Source organism: Leopardus geoffroyi, chromosome B2 (genome assembly GCF_018350155.1).
Source record: "Leopardus geoffroyi isolate Oge1 chromosome B2, O.geoffroyi_Oge1_pat1.0, whole genome shotgun sequence".
Lineage (NCBI taxonomy): Eukaryota > Metazoa > Chordata > Mammalia > Carnivora > Felidae > Leopardus > Leopardus geoffroyi.
The window spans coordinates 21,249,979-21,268,011 of NC_059332.1; the positions used below are offsets into that span (position 1 = coordinate 21,249,979).

The 18,033-nt window shown below is 41.4% G+C and overlaps 1 protein-coding gene across 11 annotated transcripts in view; it reads left to right on the forward strand.

Annotated features, from left to right (window-relative positions):
* CAGE1 (cancer antigen 1) overlaps positions 1-18,033 on the forward strand; it is a 62,274-nt gene that overhangs the window by 21,517 nt on the left and 22,724 nt on the right. The window lies entirely within an intron of this gene.

Sequence of the window (18,033 nt, forward strand, 5' to 3'; positions counted from 1 at the left end):
GCTCTGTGCTAACAGCTCCGAACCTGGAGCCTGCTTCGGATTCTGTGTCTCCCTCTCTCTCTGCCCCTCCCCCACTCATGCTCTGTCTGTCTCTCAAAAATAAATAAACATTAAAAAATTTTTTTAATTAAATAAATAAAGGATTCTTTGAATCAAACTTAAAAAAAACTATCAACCTTCAAAAACTTTGTTCATTAAAATGGCCTTACACTGGCACTGTGGCAGTATTATTTGACCACAAGAGTATAGAACTGAAGTTTGTACTTTCAGGTTTTGAAATTTTACATATTGTCCTACCTGATACTGTTTAAAGTAATCAGATTTATTTTTTCATAATGCAGAAATAAAAAAACATGTGCTATTTTTCACAGCGATTGAAGCACATTTATATTTTTGCACATTATTTATTTTAGTAATCTCTACACCCAACATGGGGCTCAAACTCACAGTCCTGAGATCAAGGGCTACATGCTTTTCTGACTGAGTCAGCCAGACACCCCACTACCATCATTTTTATATCAGTATATCAATAGCTGTTTATAACAACTATGATTTAGGAGTACTTTGGGAAATAGTTCTTATAGTTTACTTTAGATGCCATCTAAAGATGAAGGCATCACCACAGAAAAGAAGTAGTAATTATGTGACTTAAGGGAGGTGTTAGCTAATGTGGTGGCGATAATCATTTTGCAATATAGAAGTGTATCAAACGAACATGTTGTACACCTTAAACTTACACAGTATTATATGTCAGTTATATCTCAATAAAGCTAGAAAAAAATAAAGATAAAACATGAAAAATATGTTATAAGAAAGTGAAAATGTGAGGTGCCTGGGTGGCTCAGTCAGTTAAGTGTCCAACTCTTGATTTCCGCTCAGGTCATAATCTCACAATTTGTGAGCTCAAGGCCCGAGTCAGGCTTTGCACTGACAGCATGGAGCCTGCTTGGGACTCTCTCTCTCCCTCTGTCTCTCTGCCTCTCCCCTGGTCACACTCACTCTCTCTCTCAAAAATAAATACATAAACTTAAAAAAAAAAAAGTGAAAATGTGATCTTGGTATCTAGATAGTTACAGAATTACAATCCAATTGGATTTTACTATAATGAAAAGGTGGTTAATTAATGTAATTTGTTTTTTAATAGTGATTAATTAGAGAAGTCTATAATATTTGTAAATTATTAAAAATTGGCATTCTGCACTAAATTCATAGCATAACCATTCATCTTTAAGAGAGAAGAAAAAGTCCAATGGGCTCAAAAGGTTCTTGTAATTCATTAACTTTTTAATTTAATAAGTAATTATTGACTTCCCAGAAAAGGCTAAAAGTTGTAGTCACTCTGGAGACAGAGAGCTAAATCAAACATGATGCCCACTTCTTTTTGTTTTAATTTAGTGTTTATTTTTGAGAGAGAGAGAGCATAAGCAAAGGAGGGAGGGCAGAGAGAGGAAGACACAGAATCTGAAGCAGGTTCTAGACCCTGAGCTGTCAGCACAAAGCCCAGTGCAGGGCTCGAACTTACAAACCGTGAGATCGTGACCTGAGCCAAAGTTGGACACTTAACTGACTGAGCCACCCAGGCAACCCCCTGATGTCCACTTCTAACATAAATAACTATTCATAAGGGGTAATGGAGAATTTTTTTAAGTTTATTTATTTTGAGAGAGAGCACAGAGAGAGGCAGAGAGAGAGGGGGAGAGAAAGAATCCCAAGCAGGCTCCACACTGACAGGGCAGAGCCCAACATGGGGCTCAAACTCACGAACCATGAGATCATGACCTGAGCTGAAATCAAGAGTTGGGCGCTTCACCGACTGAGCCACCAAGGCGCCCCACGATGTCATTTTTAAAGTGTGCTGTGGCCTACTTGTGCAAACCGTGTCTCAGACCAAATAATTGATGAGGAAGGGACAACTCTTCACTGGAAAAGTAAGCTATTAAAAGCGGAAGAGAAGAGGCATCTTTTCCTAGCAATTCTAATGGCTGCTAAAACCCTACATTCAAGACTGAGGTGGGGTGCCTGGGTGTCTCAGTTGGTTGAGCGTCCAACTTCAGCTCAGGTCATGATCTTGCAGTTCATGGGTTCAAGCCCCGCATTGGGCTCTGTGCTGACAGCTCAGAGCCTGGAGTCTGCTTCCAATTCTGTGTCTCCCTCTCTCTCTGCCTCTCCCCTGCTTATGCTGTCTCTCTTTCTCTCTCAAAAATAAATAAACATGAAAAAAATTTTTTAAAAGACTGAGGGGGAACTTTCAGTGAATGGGTCAGACTGACAACCACCTGAGCCTGCTGATTAATGTCAACCTCACTAAAGGGGAGACGCACATGCCTGTGCCCCGTGACGTGCCACAGGAAGGACACACACAGCAGCATCTATGAAGCCTTTTCAGCAAAACAGCTGGGTCCGAAAGCAGCTTTCTAGACCTAACTACCTTGACAGTAGATAAAGAGATGAATTAAATGACACCATGATAACAAATGCAGAATGTGAAAAACTCTCATCAGTCAACACTGGACACAGGGAAAGGAAGGAAGCGAAGGAATAATGATTATAGACTAAAGGAGTTTGGAGACAAGAAACTAATCAACCAAATGCAGTGAGTGTGTGACACCCATGTATACAGGTCCTGATTTGAACAAACCCACTATAAAAAGGTATTTGTGAGGGGCTTCCGGTAACAGCTCAGAGCCTGGAGCCTACTTCAGATTCTATGCCTCCCCCTGTCTCTACCCCTCCCCTGCTCACACTCTGTCTCTCTCTGTCTCTCAATAATAAATAAATGTTAAAAAAATTTTTTTAAATAAAAAAAAAGGTATTTGTGAGATAGTAGCAGAAAAATCAACACAGTCTAGGTATAATATTAAGAAGTTATTGTTAATTTTACTAAATGAAATAGTGATATCACTGTGTTTTTAAAGCCCTGATCTGTTAGTGATACTTATTGAAAAGTATGTGTGAATGAATTAATAGGATGTCTAGGTTTGCTTTAAAATACCCTAGGAATAGACACTTGGGTAGCTCAGTTGTTTAAGCGTCTGATTTCGGCTCAGGTCATGATCTCATGGTTTGTGAGTTTGAGCCCCACGTCAGGGTCTGCACTGGTGGTGCACAGCCTGCTTGGGATTCTCTTTCTCCCCCTCTCTCTCCACCCCTCCCCAACTTGTGTGCACATGTTATCTCTTTCTCAAAAATAAATAATAAACTTTAAAAATAAACTAGGGGGGCCTGGGTGGCTCAGTTGGTTGGGAGTCCAAATTCGGCTCAGGTCATGATCTTGCCCGTAAGTTCTAGTCCCAGGTCTGGCTCTGTGCTGACAGCTCAGAACCTGGGGCCTGTTTCAGATTCTGTGTCTCCCTCTCTCTCTTTGCACCTGCCCCACTGGTGCTCTCAAAAATAAATAAACATTAAAAAAAAGTTTTTAAATATTCCAGGGAAATGAAAAGGTGGCCAAGTTGGGGTGGTGGGAGGTTGAAAACGGATGAAAAAACAATGGAAAATGTTGATAAGTTGTTGAAGTTAAGTGCTGGGAACATGGAGGTTCATTTATACTAGTCTCTCTACTTTTGTATGTGTTTGGAATTTTCCCAAATAAAGAGTTTTAGTTGTGTTCTTTGTTTTTGAAGTGCAGAAGTATGCTCCAAGAGGCTCATTTCTCATTCTCTAAGGACCTCTAGGCCAGCAAGACTTGGTCTGCTGGAGCTAAATTTGAGGCTCATACCTCCTCTCCTCCTTTGTCTTGTGCTTCTCTTGTGGCCCTTCTGACCCCTTGCTTTTGGTTCTTCTTCACAATTCTGATCCTCTTGTTGCGCGTTTCACCTCCTGACCTCTTCCATCTTGAGACAGCGTCCTTGACCCCAGCTTTGCCTACTGACTGGCTCTAGCACTGTGGTTGTTTAACTGTCAAGTACAAAATGTATCCTGATCCTAGAAGCCCTTGATAAGGTACACCAAAGGTGGGGATTTAGTCAGAGGGAACAGACAGGCGTCTAGTTAACAGTGCTGAAGTTCAGGGGTGCCTGGGTGGTCCCAGTTGGTGAAGTTTCCTATCTGACTCTTGATTTTGGCTCAGGTCATGAGTTCAAGTTCATGAGATCAAACCCTGAATCAGGCTCTGCGCTGACTGTGCAGAGCCTGCTTGGGATTCTCTGTCTTCCTCTCTCTCTGTCCCTCCCTCCCTCAAAATAAATAAATAAACATTTAAAAAAAAAACAGTGATGGGGCACCTGAGTGGTTCAGTTGGTTGAGAGCCCGACTTCGGCTCAGGTCATGATCTCATGGTTCGTGGGTTCGAGCCCCACATGGGGCTCTGTGCTGACAGCTCAGAGCCTGGAGCCTGCTTCTGATTCTGTGTCTCTCTCTCTCTCTGCGCCTCCCCTACTCGTGCTCTGTCTCTCTCTCTCTCTCAAAAATAAATAAATATTAAAAAAAAACTGATGAATTTTAGGGTTCAAGTTAGGCTAGTTGTAATGATTCTTCAGGGTCCTCCTAGATCCCATCTTCAGTAAAATAGGAATTTTTTTTTTAAGTTTATTTATTTTTAAGGAGGGGGAGGGACAGAGGGCAAGGGAGAGAGAATCCCAAGCCTACTCCATGCTGTCAGCACAGAGCCCAAGGCAGGGCTTGATCTCACAAACCATGAAATCACGACCTGAGCCAAAATCAAGAGTCAGACACTTAACTGCCTGAGCCATTTTAGTGCCCCAAAATCTTTTTATAAAAATAAAATACTTTTACACCAGTATTATAGAAGATATCCTTTTTTTTAAGTTTACTTATTTATTTTGAGAGAAAGTGTGAGCAGAGAGAGAGAGAGAATCCCAAGCAGGCTCTGTGCTCTCAGCACAACAGAGGGCTTAATCCCATCAACTGTGAGATTATGACTTGAGCCGAAATCAAGAGTTGAATGCTTAACTAAGCCACCCAGGTGCCCCTAGAAGATATCCTGTAACCATAATTATATAATAGTTGAAGACTAAAAACTGAAATACTATTCTAAAACATCCCACTTTACTGTAACACTCACTGTATTAGATGAAACGTTAATTTATTCTTTTGGTAGTCTTAAAAGTTAGAAGTTTATTTCTTCTCAAGGAAATGCTCAGAGAGTAGCAAATTCGCTTCATTTTCATATTCATCTCCTATAGTCCTAAAAATAAGGAAACAAATATTATATAAGGCATAAAACTACTACTCTAGGAAAACTTTTCTAAGTAAGCCAAAAGAAAACGGTCACAACCCAGTGTCATATGGTTCCTCTGAACTATTAAATATACCCACCAGTTCCTGGATTTGGATACAGTATTTCCTTGAGTAAACCTTACAGTTTGTGGGCCTCTCTGCCACTGAACCACCAACCTCCTGAGGAAGATTCTGGGCTCACTGGAACTCAGGTCACACAGATGGGCGGGCTATCCAGTTGGGCGGAACACTTGCTCCTCAGTTTCCACAGGAAGATATCGACCTTACCGTCTGTTTCCTTGCCCTCTCCAGCACCCAGGGCATTCATGGGATACTCTGCTCCCTTTACTCATCTTTCTGGTTTTGATTTTCCTAAATCCTATTGTGAAGCCAGTGCAAGAAGCGACAGTTCCTGGTTTCAGGATATAACATCAGTCTATTTGTTGACCAACCTAGAACTTAAGAACTCTTCCATCTCTGAAGAATTATCTGTGCAGCCCTGTCATTCCTCCCAGAGCAATCCACAGTAGAAAATCCATTTCACTTCTTGGTCAAATACACATATACCCCACGCACAGAAGAAACACTGGGTTTTTATTGTTCTGTTCTATTCCATTTTTGTGCATGTTGGTCATAAATTCATTTCACTGCTTAATGAGTCACAACCTGGATCATGATTATTAGCAGAAAGCTGCTGCTTGAAACATGTTGTCTTGGCCCTCCAAAAGGATTGCTTTTACCAGGTTGTGTTTCGTGTTATGCCCTTAGCAATCCTAGGAAACCTCTTTCTCTATTTGTTACAGAGAGATTATTGTTTCACTTAGTGCCACGTGGATGAGAATTTCCTTTGAGGCCTCAGGCCTACTAGGAAAAACTTCTCTTTAGAAACAGGTGTGTTTTCATCACACGAATAATGCAAATCATGTAACTGGCCAGATGTCAGTTTTGCTTTAGCTGCCAGGAAGTTCAGTATCAAATGCATGGCTCTGTAGTGCAGGTTTTAACTGTCTTCATGTATGCATCTTGTTCTTCACTTGTTCTGTACATTCTGATTTAATTGCATTTAACTTATATTTTACTATATGTATTCAATCTCAAAACCATGTAAAGAATTGGGAAATCAATCAATCAGCCAGCCTTCAGATGTCTCAGTCTCCTAGGCCATTCATAACAATGACGGATATATTTACGATCATGGTTAAACGTTATTTCTACCTTGACACACTTTCTCTGTAAGTTGACAGCAGCAGAGCATAAGACAATCCCATTTGAGGAAAAAGTGTTAGTGTAAGCAAAAAAAAAAAATTTTTTTTTCTTAGGAAACCTGGAATTATGAACTATGTAGAACCAAATAGCTTGACTGTATTACCAGGCCACTTGTACCTCTCATCATAGAAGGCCTCAGTGATCCTCGCAGAGGTGTGTGGGAGGCACAGCAATGGCCACCCAATACGGCAACAGAGATTTTGTGTCACTTAATGAAATAAAAAATCTAGGCACTTACAGCAAAAGGGACTTGGTAGCTGTGATTAAATCAAGGAAACTTCTGTGGAGATAGATGATTAAATTAAGGTCCTTGGGATGTGGAGGTGGATTATCCTGGATTATCAGGATGGGCCCAATCTAATCTCATGCATCTAGCCATGTCTGAGAGAGCTACAACCTTGAAGAATGTTAGAGATGCAACGTGCTGGCTTTGAGGATGAGGGAAGGAGACCACAAGCCAAGTGACGTGGGCAGCATTTAAAAGCTGGAAAATCTCCCCTAAAGCCTTCAGAAAGGAACACAGCCCTGCTGACACTTTGACCTTAGCCAAATGAGATCCCTGCCAGACTTCTAACCTACAGAAATGAAAGATAATAAATTTCTGTTGTTTTAAGCCACTTAGGTTTGTGGCTATTTGTTACAGCAGTAATAAAAAGCTAATACAAGAGGTATTGACCTTATTTTTTGGAGGGGGTGGATTTCAGTGCCTCATAATATATTAGGGCAAGTTAATATATTATTAACTTGGAACTATGTCCATAAATCTAGAACACAGGGGGACTGTAAAGGGGACCCAACCCAGGAAGTCTTCCTCCGGAGGACTTTATAACTGAGCAGTAACCCCTGGTCCGAGGGAACCTCATCCAGCACCACCAGCCAGCTGGCTTCTTCATCTTTCAGTACCTGTGTCCACACAGCATGGAAAGCAGCTTTCCAGGAGGACTTCCTCCTCTACTCTGGCCAAGTGTATAGGGCCTGTGAATAGGGCCAGACACAGGTACTCTTCCTCTGCGTAGCTCAGCCCTACCCTGGGAGTCTGCCTCTTTGAGATCATTGGCAAGGCCCCTCACCACTGCTGTAGGTCTTCATTTGCACCACGTGCTCCAGCACACGTGGGCAGACCCCACAGGAAGGGAGGTGCTGGGGAGATGAGAGAGCATGCCCCTGCAATGCTGTCAGCCCTCGAGCACCCTCCAGATACTTCTTATCTCCACTTATGCAAGGGCTCTGATGCGATCTTAAAAAGTATTTATTTTAAATATTTCACACCAAACTAATATAATAAATAACCCTGTATGTACCACCCAGGTAAAGAAATGAAACGTGAATATAGTTGAAGCCCCCTGTGGCTGTCTCCAGTTGCATTTTCGTCCCCTCCACCCAGTGGTAACCATTATCCTGAATTTAATGTTTACCTTGACCATGCAGGTCTGTATTTCCTGCATATATATGTATCTTTAAACGATGTGCAGTATTGTTTTGCATATCTTTTATTATTTTACATATCTTTTTTATTGTACATCTTTTTCTAAGTTTTTTGGCCTCAATCCTATAACTGTAAGGTTCTTTTTTTTTGTGATAGATGTAGCTGCATTTACCCATTTTCACTCCTATGTAGTATTTTAACATATGAATAAATCATAGCTCACACTAGAACGTTTCGGATATACCAAGTCTTTGTCCACAAACCTTTGCAGAGTTGAAATCATAATGTCTATATACTGTTTAATTTTAATTGATATATCACACATTTTTATATGCTACTATACTATCCTTATAGATTGTATATAGATTATATATAATTCTCAATGGCTGCATAATATTCCATAGAGTGAAAATACAATAATCTTTTAGCCATTCCCCTTATTGGATGATTGAGTTCTTTCTGCTTTTATGGAGAGGCTTTTCATTTGTGATTATTTCCTTAGAATAAATTATTGAAGTGGCATTACTGCTTTTAAAGCTATAAATATGCATGTGAATCTTTATGTACATAATCAAATGAATTTCAAAAGACTAACTTTACCTTACAGATATCAGTGTGTTAATGGTGCTATTTCATCAAATATTACCACTTGAAATGTTTCTAACAATTGACCTTTTAGTTTATACTTGTAGTAAGATGAAACATTTTTTAACATACTGTTTTTACAATTGTGTGGGGGGGACAGTCTCACCTGCAGATTTTAATATATACAGAGTTTAACAACTCTCTTTTAACAGAGATTTTAACATATGCATTATATTTTAAAGAATAGTAATTGTGATAGAATAAATAACATCCTGTTATATGCAGATTCCAAACTGCTTTCCAAGACAAAGTTTTTTTTTTTTTTATATATGAAATTTATTGTCAAATTGGTTCCATACAACACCCAGTGCTCATCCCAAAAGGTGCCCTCCTCAATACCCATCACCCACCCTCCCCTCCCTCCCACCCCCCATCAACCCTCAGTTTGTTCTCAGTTTTTAACAGTCTCTTATGCTTTGGCTCTCTCCCACTCTAACCTCTTTTTTTTTTTTTTCCTTCCCCTCCCCCATGAGTTTCTGTTAAGTTTCTCAGGATCCACATAAGAGTGAAACCATATGGTATCTGTCTTTCTCTGTATGGCTTATTTCACTTAGCATCACACTCTCCAGTTCCATCCACGTTGCTACAAAAGGCCATATTTCATTTTTTCTCATTGCCACGTAGTATTCCATTGTGTATATAAACCACAATTTCTTTATCCATTCATCAGTTGATGGACATTTAGGCTCTTTCCATAATTTGGCTATTGTTGAGAGTGCTGCTATAAACATTGGGGTACAAGTGCCCCTATGCATCAGTACTCCTGTATCCCTTGGGTAAATTCCTAGCAGTGCTATTGCTGGGTCATAGGGTAGGTCTATTTTTAATTTTCTGAGGAACCTCCACACTGCTTTCCAGAGCGGCTGCACCAATTTGCATTCCCACCAACAGTGCAAGAGGGTTCCCGTTTCTCCACATCCTCTCCAGCATCTATATAGTCTCCTGATTTGTTCATTTTAGCCACTCTGACTGGCGTGAGGTGATAACTGAGTGTGGTTTTGCTTTGTATTTCCCTGATGAGGAGCGACGTTGAACATCTTTTCATGTGCCTGTTGGCCATCCGGATGTCTTCTTTAGAGAAGTGTCTATTCATGTTTTCTGCCCATTTCTTCACTGGGTTATTTGTTTTTTGGGTGTGGAGTTTGGTGAGCTCTTTATAGATTTTGGAGACTAGCCCTTTGTCCGATATGTCATTTGCAAATATCTTTTCCCATTCTGTTGGTTGCCTTTTAGTTTTGTTGGTTGTTTCCTTTGCTGTGCAGAAGCTTTTTATCTTCATAAGGTCCCAGTAATTCACTTTTGCTTTTAATTCCCTTGCCTTTGGGGATGTGTCGAGTAAGAGATTGCTACGGCTGAGGTCAGAGAGGTCTTTTCCTGCTTTCTCCTCTAGGGTTTTGATGGTTTCCTGTCTCACATTCAGGTCCTTTATCCATTTTGAGTTTATTTTTGTGAATGGTGTGAGAAAGTGGTCTAGTTTCAACCTTCTGCATGTTGCTGTCCAGTTCTCCCAGCACCATTTGTTAAAGAGACTGTCTTTTTTCCATTGGATGTTCTTTCCTGCTTTGTCAAAGATGAGTTGGCCATACATTTGTGGGTCTAGTTCTGGGGTTTCTATTCTATTCCATTGGTCTATGTGTCTGTTTTTGTGCCAATACCATGCTGTCTTGATGATGACAGCTTTGTAGTAGAGGCTAAAGTCTGGGATTGTGATGCCTCCTGCTTTGGTCTTCTTCAAAATTACTTTGGCTATTCGGGGCCTTTTGTGGTTCCATATGAATTTTAGAATTGCTTGTTCTAGTTTCGAGAAGAATGCTGGTGCAATTTTGATTGGGATTTCATTGAATGTGTAGATAGCTTTGGGTAGTATTGACATTTTGACAATATTTATTCTTCCAATCCATGAGCAGGGAATGTCTTTCCATTTATTTAAATCTTCTTCAATTACCTTCATAAATTTTCTATAGTTTTCAGCATACAGATCTTTTACATCTTTGGTTAGATTTATTCCTAGGTATTTTATGCTTCTTGGTGCAATTGTGAATTGGATCAGTTTCTTTATTTGTCTTTCTGTTGCTTCATTGTTAGTGTATAAGAATGCAACTGATTTCTGTACATTGATTTTGTATCCTGCAACTTTGCTGAATTCATGTATCAGTTCTAGCAGACTTTTGGTGGAGTCTATCGGATTTTCCATGTATAATATCATGTCATCTGCAAAAAGCGAAAGCTTGACTTCATCTTTGCCAACTTGGATGCCTTTGATTTCGTTTTGTTGTCTGATTGCTGACGCTAGAACTTCCAGCACTATGTTAAACAACAGCGGTGAGAGTGGGCATCCCTGTCGTGTTCCTGATCTCAGGGAAAAAGCTCTCAGTTTTTCCCCATTGAGGATGATGTTAGCTGTGGCTTTTCATAAATGGCTTTTATGATATTTAAGTATGTTCCTTCTACCCGACTTTCTCAAGGGTTTTTATTAAGAAAGGGTGCTGGATTTTGTCAAAGGCCTTTTCTGCATCGATTGACAGGATCATATGGTTCTTCTCTTTTTTTTTGTTAATGTGATGTATCACGTTGATTGATTTGCGAATGTTGAACCAGCCCTGCATCCCAGGAATGAATTCCACTTGGTCATGGTGAATAATTCTTTTTATATGCCGTTGAATTCGATTTGCTAGTATCTTATTGAGAATTTTTGCATCCATATTCATCAGGGATATTGGCCTGTAGTTCTCTTTTTTTACTGGGTCTCTGTCTGGTTTAGTAATCAAAGTAATACTGGCTTCATAGAATGAGTCTGGAAGTTTTCCTTCCCCTTCTATTTCTTGGAATAGCTTGAGAAGGATAGGTATTATTTCTGCTTTAAACGTCTGGTAGAACTCCCCTGGGAAGCCATCTGGTCCTGGACTCTTATTTGTTGGGAGATTTTTGATAACTGATTCAATTTCTTCGCTGGTTATGGGTCTGAGTTTTGGAAGAGTGTGGGTGTTTAGGAATTTGTCCATTTCTTCCAGGTTGTCCAATTTGTTGGCATATAACTTTTCATAGTATTCCCTGATAATTGTTTGTATCTCTGAGGTATTGGTTGTAATAATTCCATTTTCATTCATGACTTTATCTATTTGGGTCATCTCCCTTTTCTTTTTGAGAAGCCTGGCTAGAGGTTTGTCAATTTTGTTTATTTTTTCAAAAAACCAACTCTTGGTTTCGTTGATCTGCTCTACAGTTTTTTTCGATTCTATATTGTTTATTTCTGCTCTGATCTTTATTATTTCTCTTCTTCTGCTGGGTTTAGGCTGCCTTTGCTGTTGTGCTTCTATTTCCTTTAGGTGTGCTGATAGATTTTGTATTTGGGATTTTTCTTGTTTCTTGAGATAGGCCTGGATTGCAATGTATTTTCCTCTCAGGACTGCCTTCGCTGCGTCCCAAAGCGTTTGGATTGTTGTATTTTCATTTTCGTTTGTTTCCATATATTTTTTAATTTCTTCTCTAATTGCCTGGTTGACCCACTCATTCGTTAGTAGGGTGTTCTTTAACCTCCATGCTTTTGGAGGTTTTCCAGACTTTTTCCTGTGGTTGATTTCAAGCTTCATAGCATTGTGGTCTGAAAGTATGCATGGTATAATTTCAATTCTTGTAAACTTATGAAGGGCTGTTTTGTGACCCAGTATATGATCTATCTTGGAGAATATTCCATGTGCACTCGAGAAGAAAGTATATTCTGTTGCTTTGGGATGCAGAGTTCTAAATATATCTGTCAAGTCCATCTGATCCAATGTATCATTCAGGGCCCTTGTTTCTTTATTGACCGTGTGTCTAGATGATCTATCCATTTCTGTAAGTGGGGTGTTAAAGTCCCCTGCAATTACCACATTCTTATCAATAAGGTTGCTTATGTTTATGAGTAATTGTTTTATATATTTGGGGGATCCGGTATTCGGCGCATAGACATTTATAATTGTTAGCTCTTCCTGATGGATAGACCCTGTAATTATTATATAATGCCCTTCTTCATCTCTTGTTACAGCCTTTAATTTAAAGTCTAGTTTGTCTGATATAAGTATGGCTACTCCAGCTTTCTTTTGGCTTCCAGTAGCATGATAAATAGTTCTCCATCCCCTCACTCTCAATCTAAAGGTGTCCTCAGGTCTAAAATGACTCTCTTGTAGACAGCAAATAGATGGGTCTTGTTTTTTTATCCATTCTGATACCCTATGTCTTTTGGTTGGTGCATTTAATCCATTTACATTCAGTGTTATTATGGAAAGATACGGGTTTAGAGTCATTGTGATGTCTGTATGTTTTATGCTTGTAGTGATGTCTCTGGTACTTTGTCTCACAGGGTCCCCCTGAGGATCTCTTGTAGGGCTGGTTTAGTGGTGACAAATTCCTTCAGTTTTTGTTTGTTTGGGAAGACCTTTATCTCTCCTTCTCTTCTAAATGACAGACTTGCTGGATAAAGGATTCTCAGCTGCATATTTTTTCTGTTTAGCACACTGAAGATCTCGTGCCAATTCTTTCTGGCCTGCCAAGTTTCAAAAGAGAGATCAGTCACGAGTCTTATAGGTCTCCCTTTATATGTGAGGGCACGTTTATCCCTTGCTGCTTTCAGAATTTTCTCTTTATCCTTGTATTTTGCCAGTTTCACTATGATATGTCGTGCAGAAGATCGATTCAAGTTACGTCTGAAGGGAGTTCTCTGTGCCTCTTGGATTTCAATGCCTTTTTCCTTCCCCAGTTCAGGGAAGTTCTCAGCTATAATTTCTTCAAGTACCCCTTCAGCACCTTTCCCTCTCTCTTCCTCCTCTGGGATACCAATTATGCGTATATTATTTCTTTTTAGTGTATCACTTAGTTCTCTAATTTTCCCCTCATACTCCTGGATTTTTTTTATCTCTCTTTCTCTCAGCTTCCTCTTTTTCCATAACTTTATCTTCTAGTTCACCTATTCTCTCCTCTGCCTCTTCAATCCGAGCTGTCGTTGTTTCCATTTTGTTTTGCATTTCGTTTAAAGCGCTTTTCAGCTCCTCGTGACTGTTCCTTAGTCCCTTGATCTCTGTAGCAAGAGATTCTCTGCTGTCCTCTATACTGTTTTCAAGCCCAGCGATTAATTTTATGACTATTATTCTAAATTCACTTTCTGTTATATTATTTAAATCCTTTTTGATCAGTTCATTAGCTGTTGTTATTTCCTGGAGATTCTTCTGAGGGGAATTCTTCCACTTGGTCATTTTGGATAGTCCCTGGCGTGGTGAGGACCTGCAGGGCACTTCCCCTGTGCTGTGGTGTATAACTGGAGTTGGTGGGCAGGGCCGCAGTCCGACCTGATGTCTGCCCCCAGCCCACCGCTGGGGCCACAGTCAGACTGGTGTGTGCCTTCTCTTCCCCCCTCCTAGGGGCGGGATTCACTGTGGGGTGGCGTGGCCCGTCTGGGCTACTTGCACACTGCCAGGCTTGTGATGCTGGGGATCTGGCATATTAGCTGGGGTGGGTAGGCAAGGTGCACGGGGGCAGGAGGGGCAGGCTTAGCCTTAGGTGATCCACTTCAGGAGGGGCCCTGTGGCAGCGGGAGGGAGTCAGATCCGCTGCCGGAGGTTTGGCTCTGCAGAAGCACAGAGTTGGGTGTTTGCGCGAGCGAGCAAGTTCCTTGGCAGGAACTGGTTCCTTTTGGGATTTTGGCTGGGGGATGGGCGAGGGAGATGGCGCTGGTGAGCGCCTTTGTTCCCCACCAAACTGAGCTCTGTCGTCCGGGGGCTCAGCAGCTCTCCCTCCCTTTGTCCTCTAGCCTTCCCGCTTTCCTAGCAGAGCTGTTAACTTATGACCTCCCAGACGCTAAGTCGCGCTTGCTGTCGGAACACACTCCGTCAGGCCCCTCTGCTTTTGCCAGCCAGACTCGGGGGCTCTGCTTGGCCGGCGAGCCGCCCCTCCGCCTCGGCTCCCTCCCGCCAGTCCGTGGAGCACGCACCGCCTCGCCGTCCTTCCTACCCTCTTCCGTGGGCCTCTCGTCTGCGCTTGGCTCCGGAGACTCCGTTCTGCTAATCCTCTGGCGGTTTTCTGGGTTATTTAGGCAGGTGTAGGTGGAATCTAAGTGATCAGTAGGACGCGCGGTGAGCCCAGCATCCTCCTACGCCGCCATCTTCCCTCTCTCCTCGCCAAAATAATTTCATTGAAACGAGGATTATTTTCAGTTCCCCATATAGGGCGATCTGGAGAGGAGAGCTTGATCCAGCGAGACCAGATAGAATGTTCTAACAAAACCTCCAGAGTAATTAACAGGCGTTATCTACCCAAGGAATGGAACAAATAGGAAGTTCAGGTTCTAAGGAGCTGCCTTGTTTGTGCCAATGGCCCCATGCTAGCTCTTTATTAATTGCACCACCTGGGATGCTGATAGCGAACTGAGCTTTGGAACATTTCAGGCCTGGCATGGAATGCAGTTTTTACACAAGTGTCTTGTGGTTCAGAAATCCGATTTCACAGCTTATCTTCTGTTAGATGAAAGTGTTTACGGTGTGTCTGGAGTTGGAGTAAGTTCCTGCGGGTGCCCAAGAGCAGGGGCCTCCTCTCTCTTCTCATTAATTTGCTGATGCCTAACTGCACTGACGCAGCGGTGAGATACCGGGGAGAGAGCCAAGACAAAGTTTTAAATGTTATTGTATATATTCCTAGGCCTGATAACCATCTAAAGATTTTTTTTGCTTTTTCTTCAATTTCATGTGTCCCCAAATCTGATTTCTCTTCTACCTTCACCTAGTTATGGAGACTGACCAGGGAGGGTGGGAGGGGTGGGGAGCAGGGGGAGGAGTTTCCCCGTGAGGGCTGAGATCCTCACTGGGCACAACAAAGGATGCCAAAATCAAAGGACTTAACAAGGCCAAAAACCATGCAGGAATGTCATGGGAAAGACCTAGAAGGGAAGCCACAAGAATCATCGACCAGATAGGAGGATGGGGTGGAGGTGTGGTGGCACCAGGTACAATACCTATGGATCCAGAAATCTAGGGCCAGATAGAATAGAGCCAAGTGAAGCCTCTTCTCTGTGAACCATGTGGTGAATGGGAGCTCTATCATCGGTTTGACTCACAGTGGTCTAGATCTCCTGCTATTTTAAGCCAAGTGCATAGATAGTCACTTTACTACTCTTCAGTTTCTCATACTTCATCCAAATCTACTTTCTTTTAGTGGAGACTTGAAGTGGGTTCAGGTTAGCATTCAGCTCAGACGTGCTACAGTGTCTCTGAGACATCAAGGAAAAGACACATTAAAGGACACCTTTCATTAATATTATTCAAATATCACATTCAAGGTTATCTCATGGTATCTTCCTTTACAAAAGAAAAATGTTACCACCACTCCATTCTTTATTATTTAAATATTACTTTACATATACTTTTTGGTATGCTTTCATGAAAATGTTTTAGACTTTTTCAATGATTCAATTCTGTCTTCTAAAATTTTTCTTTTTTTTTTAAAGCTTATTTGAGAGAGAGAGAGAGAGAGAGAGAGAGAGAGAGAGAATGTGCATTCAGGGGAGGGGCAGAGAGAGAGAGAGGGAGAGAGAGAATCCTGACCAGGCTCCGCACTCTTAGCACAGAGCCCAGTGTAGGACTCCATCTCATGAATTGTGAGATCATGACCTGAGCTGAAATCAAGAGTTGGATGCTTAACCAACTGAGCCATTCAGGTGCCCCTAAAATATTTCTAATTTGAAATTTCTTTTAAACTCTAAAATTTGAGCTTTTAATGAAAAGACAAGCAATGGACTGGGAGAAATTTACAAATCACAGGGATATTTTTAATGTTTATTTTTGAGAGAGAGAGAGAGTGTGGGAGAGGAGCAGAGAAAGAGGGAGACAGGGGATCCAAAGCCGGCTCCATGTAAAGCCTGTTGTAGGCCTTGAACTCATGAACCATGAGATTATGGCCTGAACTTAAGTCAGATGCATAACCAACTGAGCTACCCAGGTGCCCAAAAAATCAAAGATTTGATAGAGGACTTGTATCTAGAATATGTAAAGCACCAGGGTGCCCAAGTGGCTCAGTTGGTTAAGCGTCCAACTTGGGCTCAGGTCATGATCTAATGTTGGTGGGTTCGAGCCCCGCATCAGGCTCCATGCTGACAGTGTGGAACCTGCTTGGGATTCTCTTTCTTCCCTTCTCTCTCTGCGCCTCCCCCACTCATGCTTTCTCTCTCTCAAATAAATTAACTTAAAAAAGAAAACTTAAAAACATATGTAAGGCACCCTCAAACTCTATAAGAAGAAAATGAACCAATTTATTTAAAAAAAATTTTTTTTAACGTTTATTTTTGAGACAGAGAGAGACAGAGCATGAACGGGGGAGGGGCAGGGAGAGAGGGAGACACAGAATCGGAAGCAGGCTCCAGGCTCTGAGCCATCAGCCCAGAGCCAGACGTGGGGCTCGAACTCACGGATGGCAAGATCGTGACCTGAGCTGAAGTTGGACGCTTAACCAACTGAGCTACCCAAGCGCCCCGAAAATAACCCAACTTAAAAAGTGGGCAAAAAAGTTTTAATAGACGCTTCACTAAAAGGATACATGGATAGCAAATAAATATGTGAAAAGATACTCAACATCATTGAGATGCACATTAAAACCACAATGAATACCACTACATAACCCATTATAGTGTGTGTTAAAAAGACTGACCACACCGAGGATTGATGAGTACGTGGAACAACTACAAGTCTCATATGCGGCTGATGGGAATGTAAAATGGTACAGCCACTTTGGAAAACATTTTGGCAGTTTATTAAAAAGCTAAACATACACCTGCCATTGGTCTACTCTTAGGTATTTACCCAAGAGAAATGAAAGCATATGTTTCTACAAAGATTTGGATGTGAAAATTCCTAGCAGCTTTATTTATAATCAAAAGCTGACAGCATCTCAAATGTCTAGCAACAGATGAATGGATAAAAAAATTGGTGGTATGTCCACATGATGGAATACTACTCAGCAAGGAAAAAGGGATGAACTACTGATACACATGCAACCTAGATGAAGCTCAAAATTGTGTGGAGTGAGAAGAGCCAGACAAGAGTAAATACTGTTCGCTTCTATTCTATAAAACTCTAGAAAATACAGACCAGTCAATAGTGACAGAAAGCAGATGGGTATTTGCCAGGGCTCACATAGAGTGGGGAGTCAGGGAAGACAGGCAGACAAGAAAGAGGAATTACCAAAAGGCAAGAGGAGGGGCAGTGATGGATGTGTTCATTATATTGATTGTGGTGATGGCTTCATGGTTGTATATATATGTGAAAACGGCAAACTGTACTCTTTAAATATGTGCAATTTAGGGCCACCCAGCTGGCTTGGTCAGTTAAGCGTCTAACTCTTGATCTTGGCTCAGGTCATGATCTCATGTTTCATGGGATCAGGTGCCATGTCAGGCTCCATGCTGATAGGATGGTGCCTGCTTGGGATTCTCTTTCCTTCTGTCTGCCCCTACTCCAATCATACATGCACATGCTTTCTTTCTTTCTCTCTCTCTCTCTCAA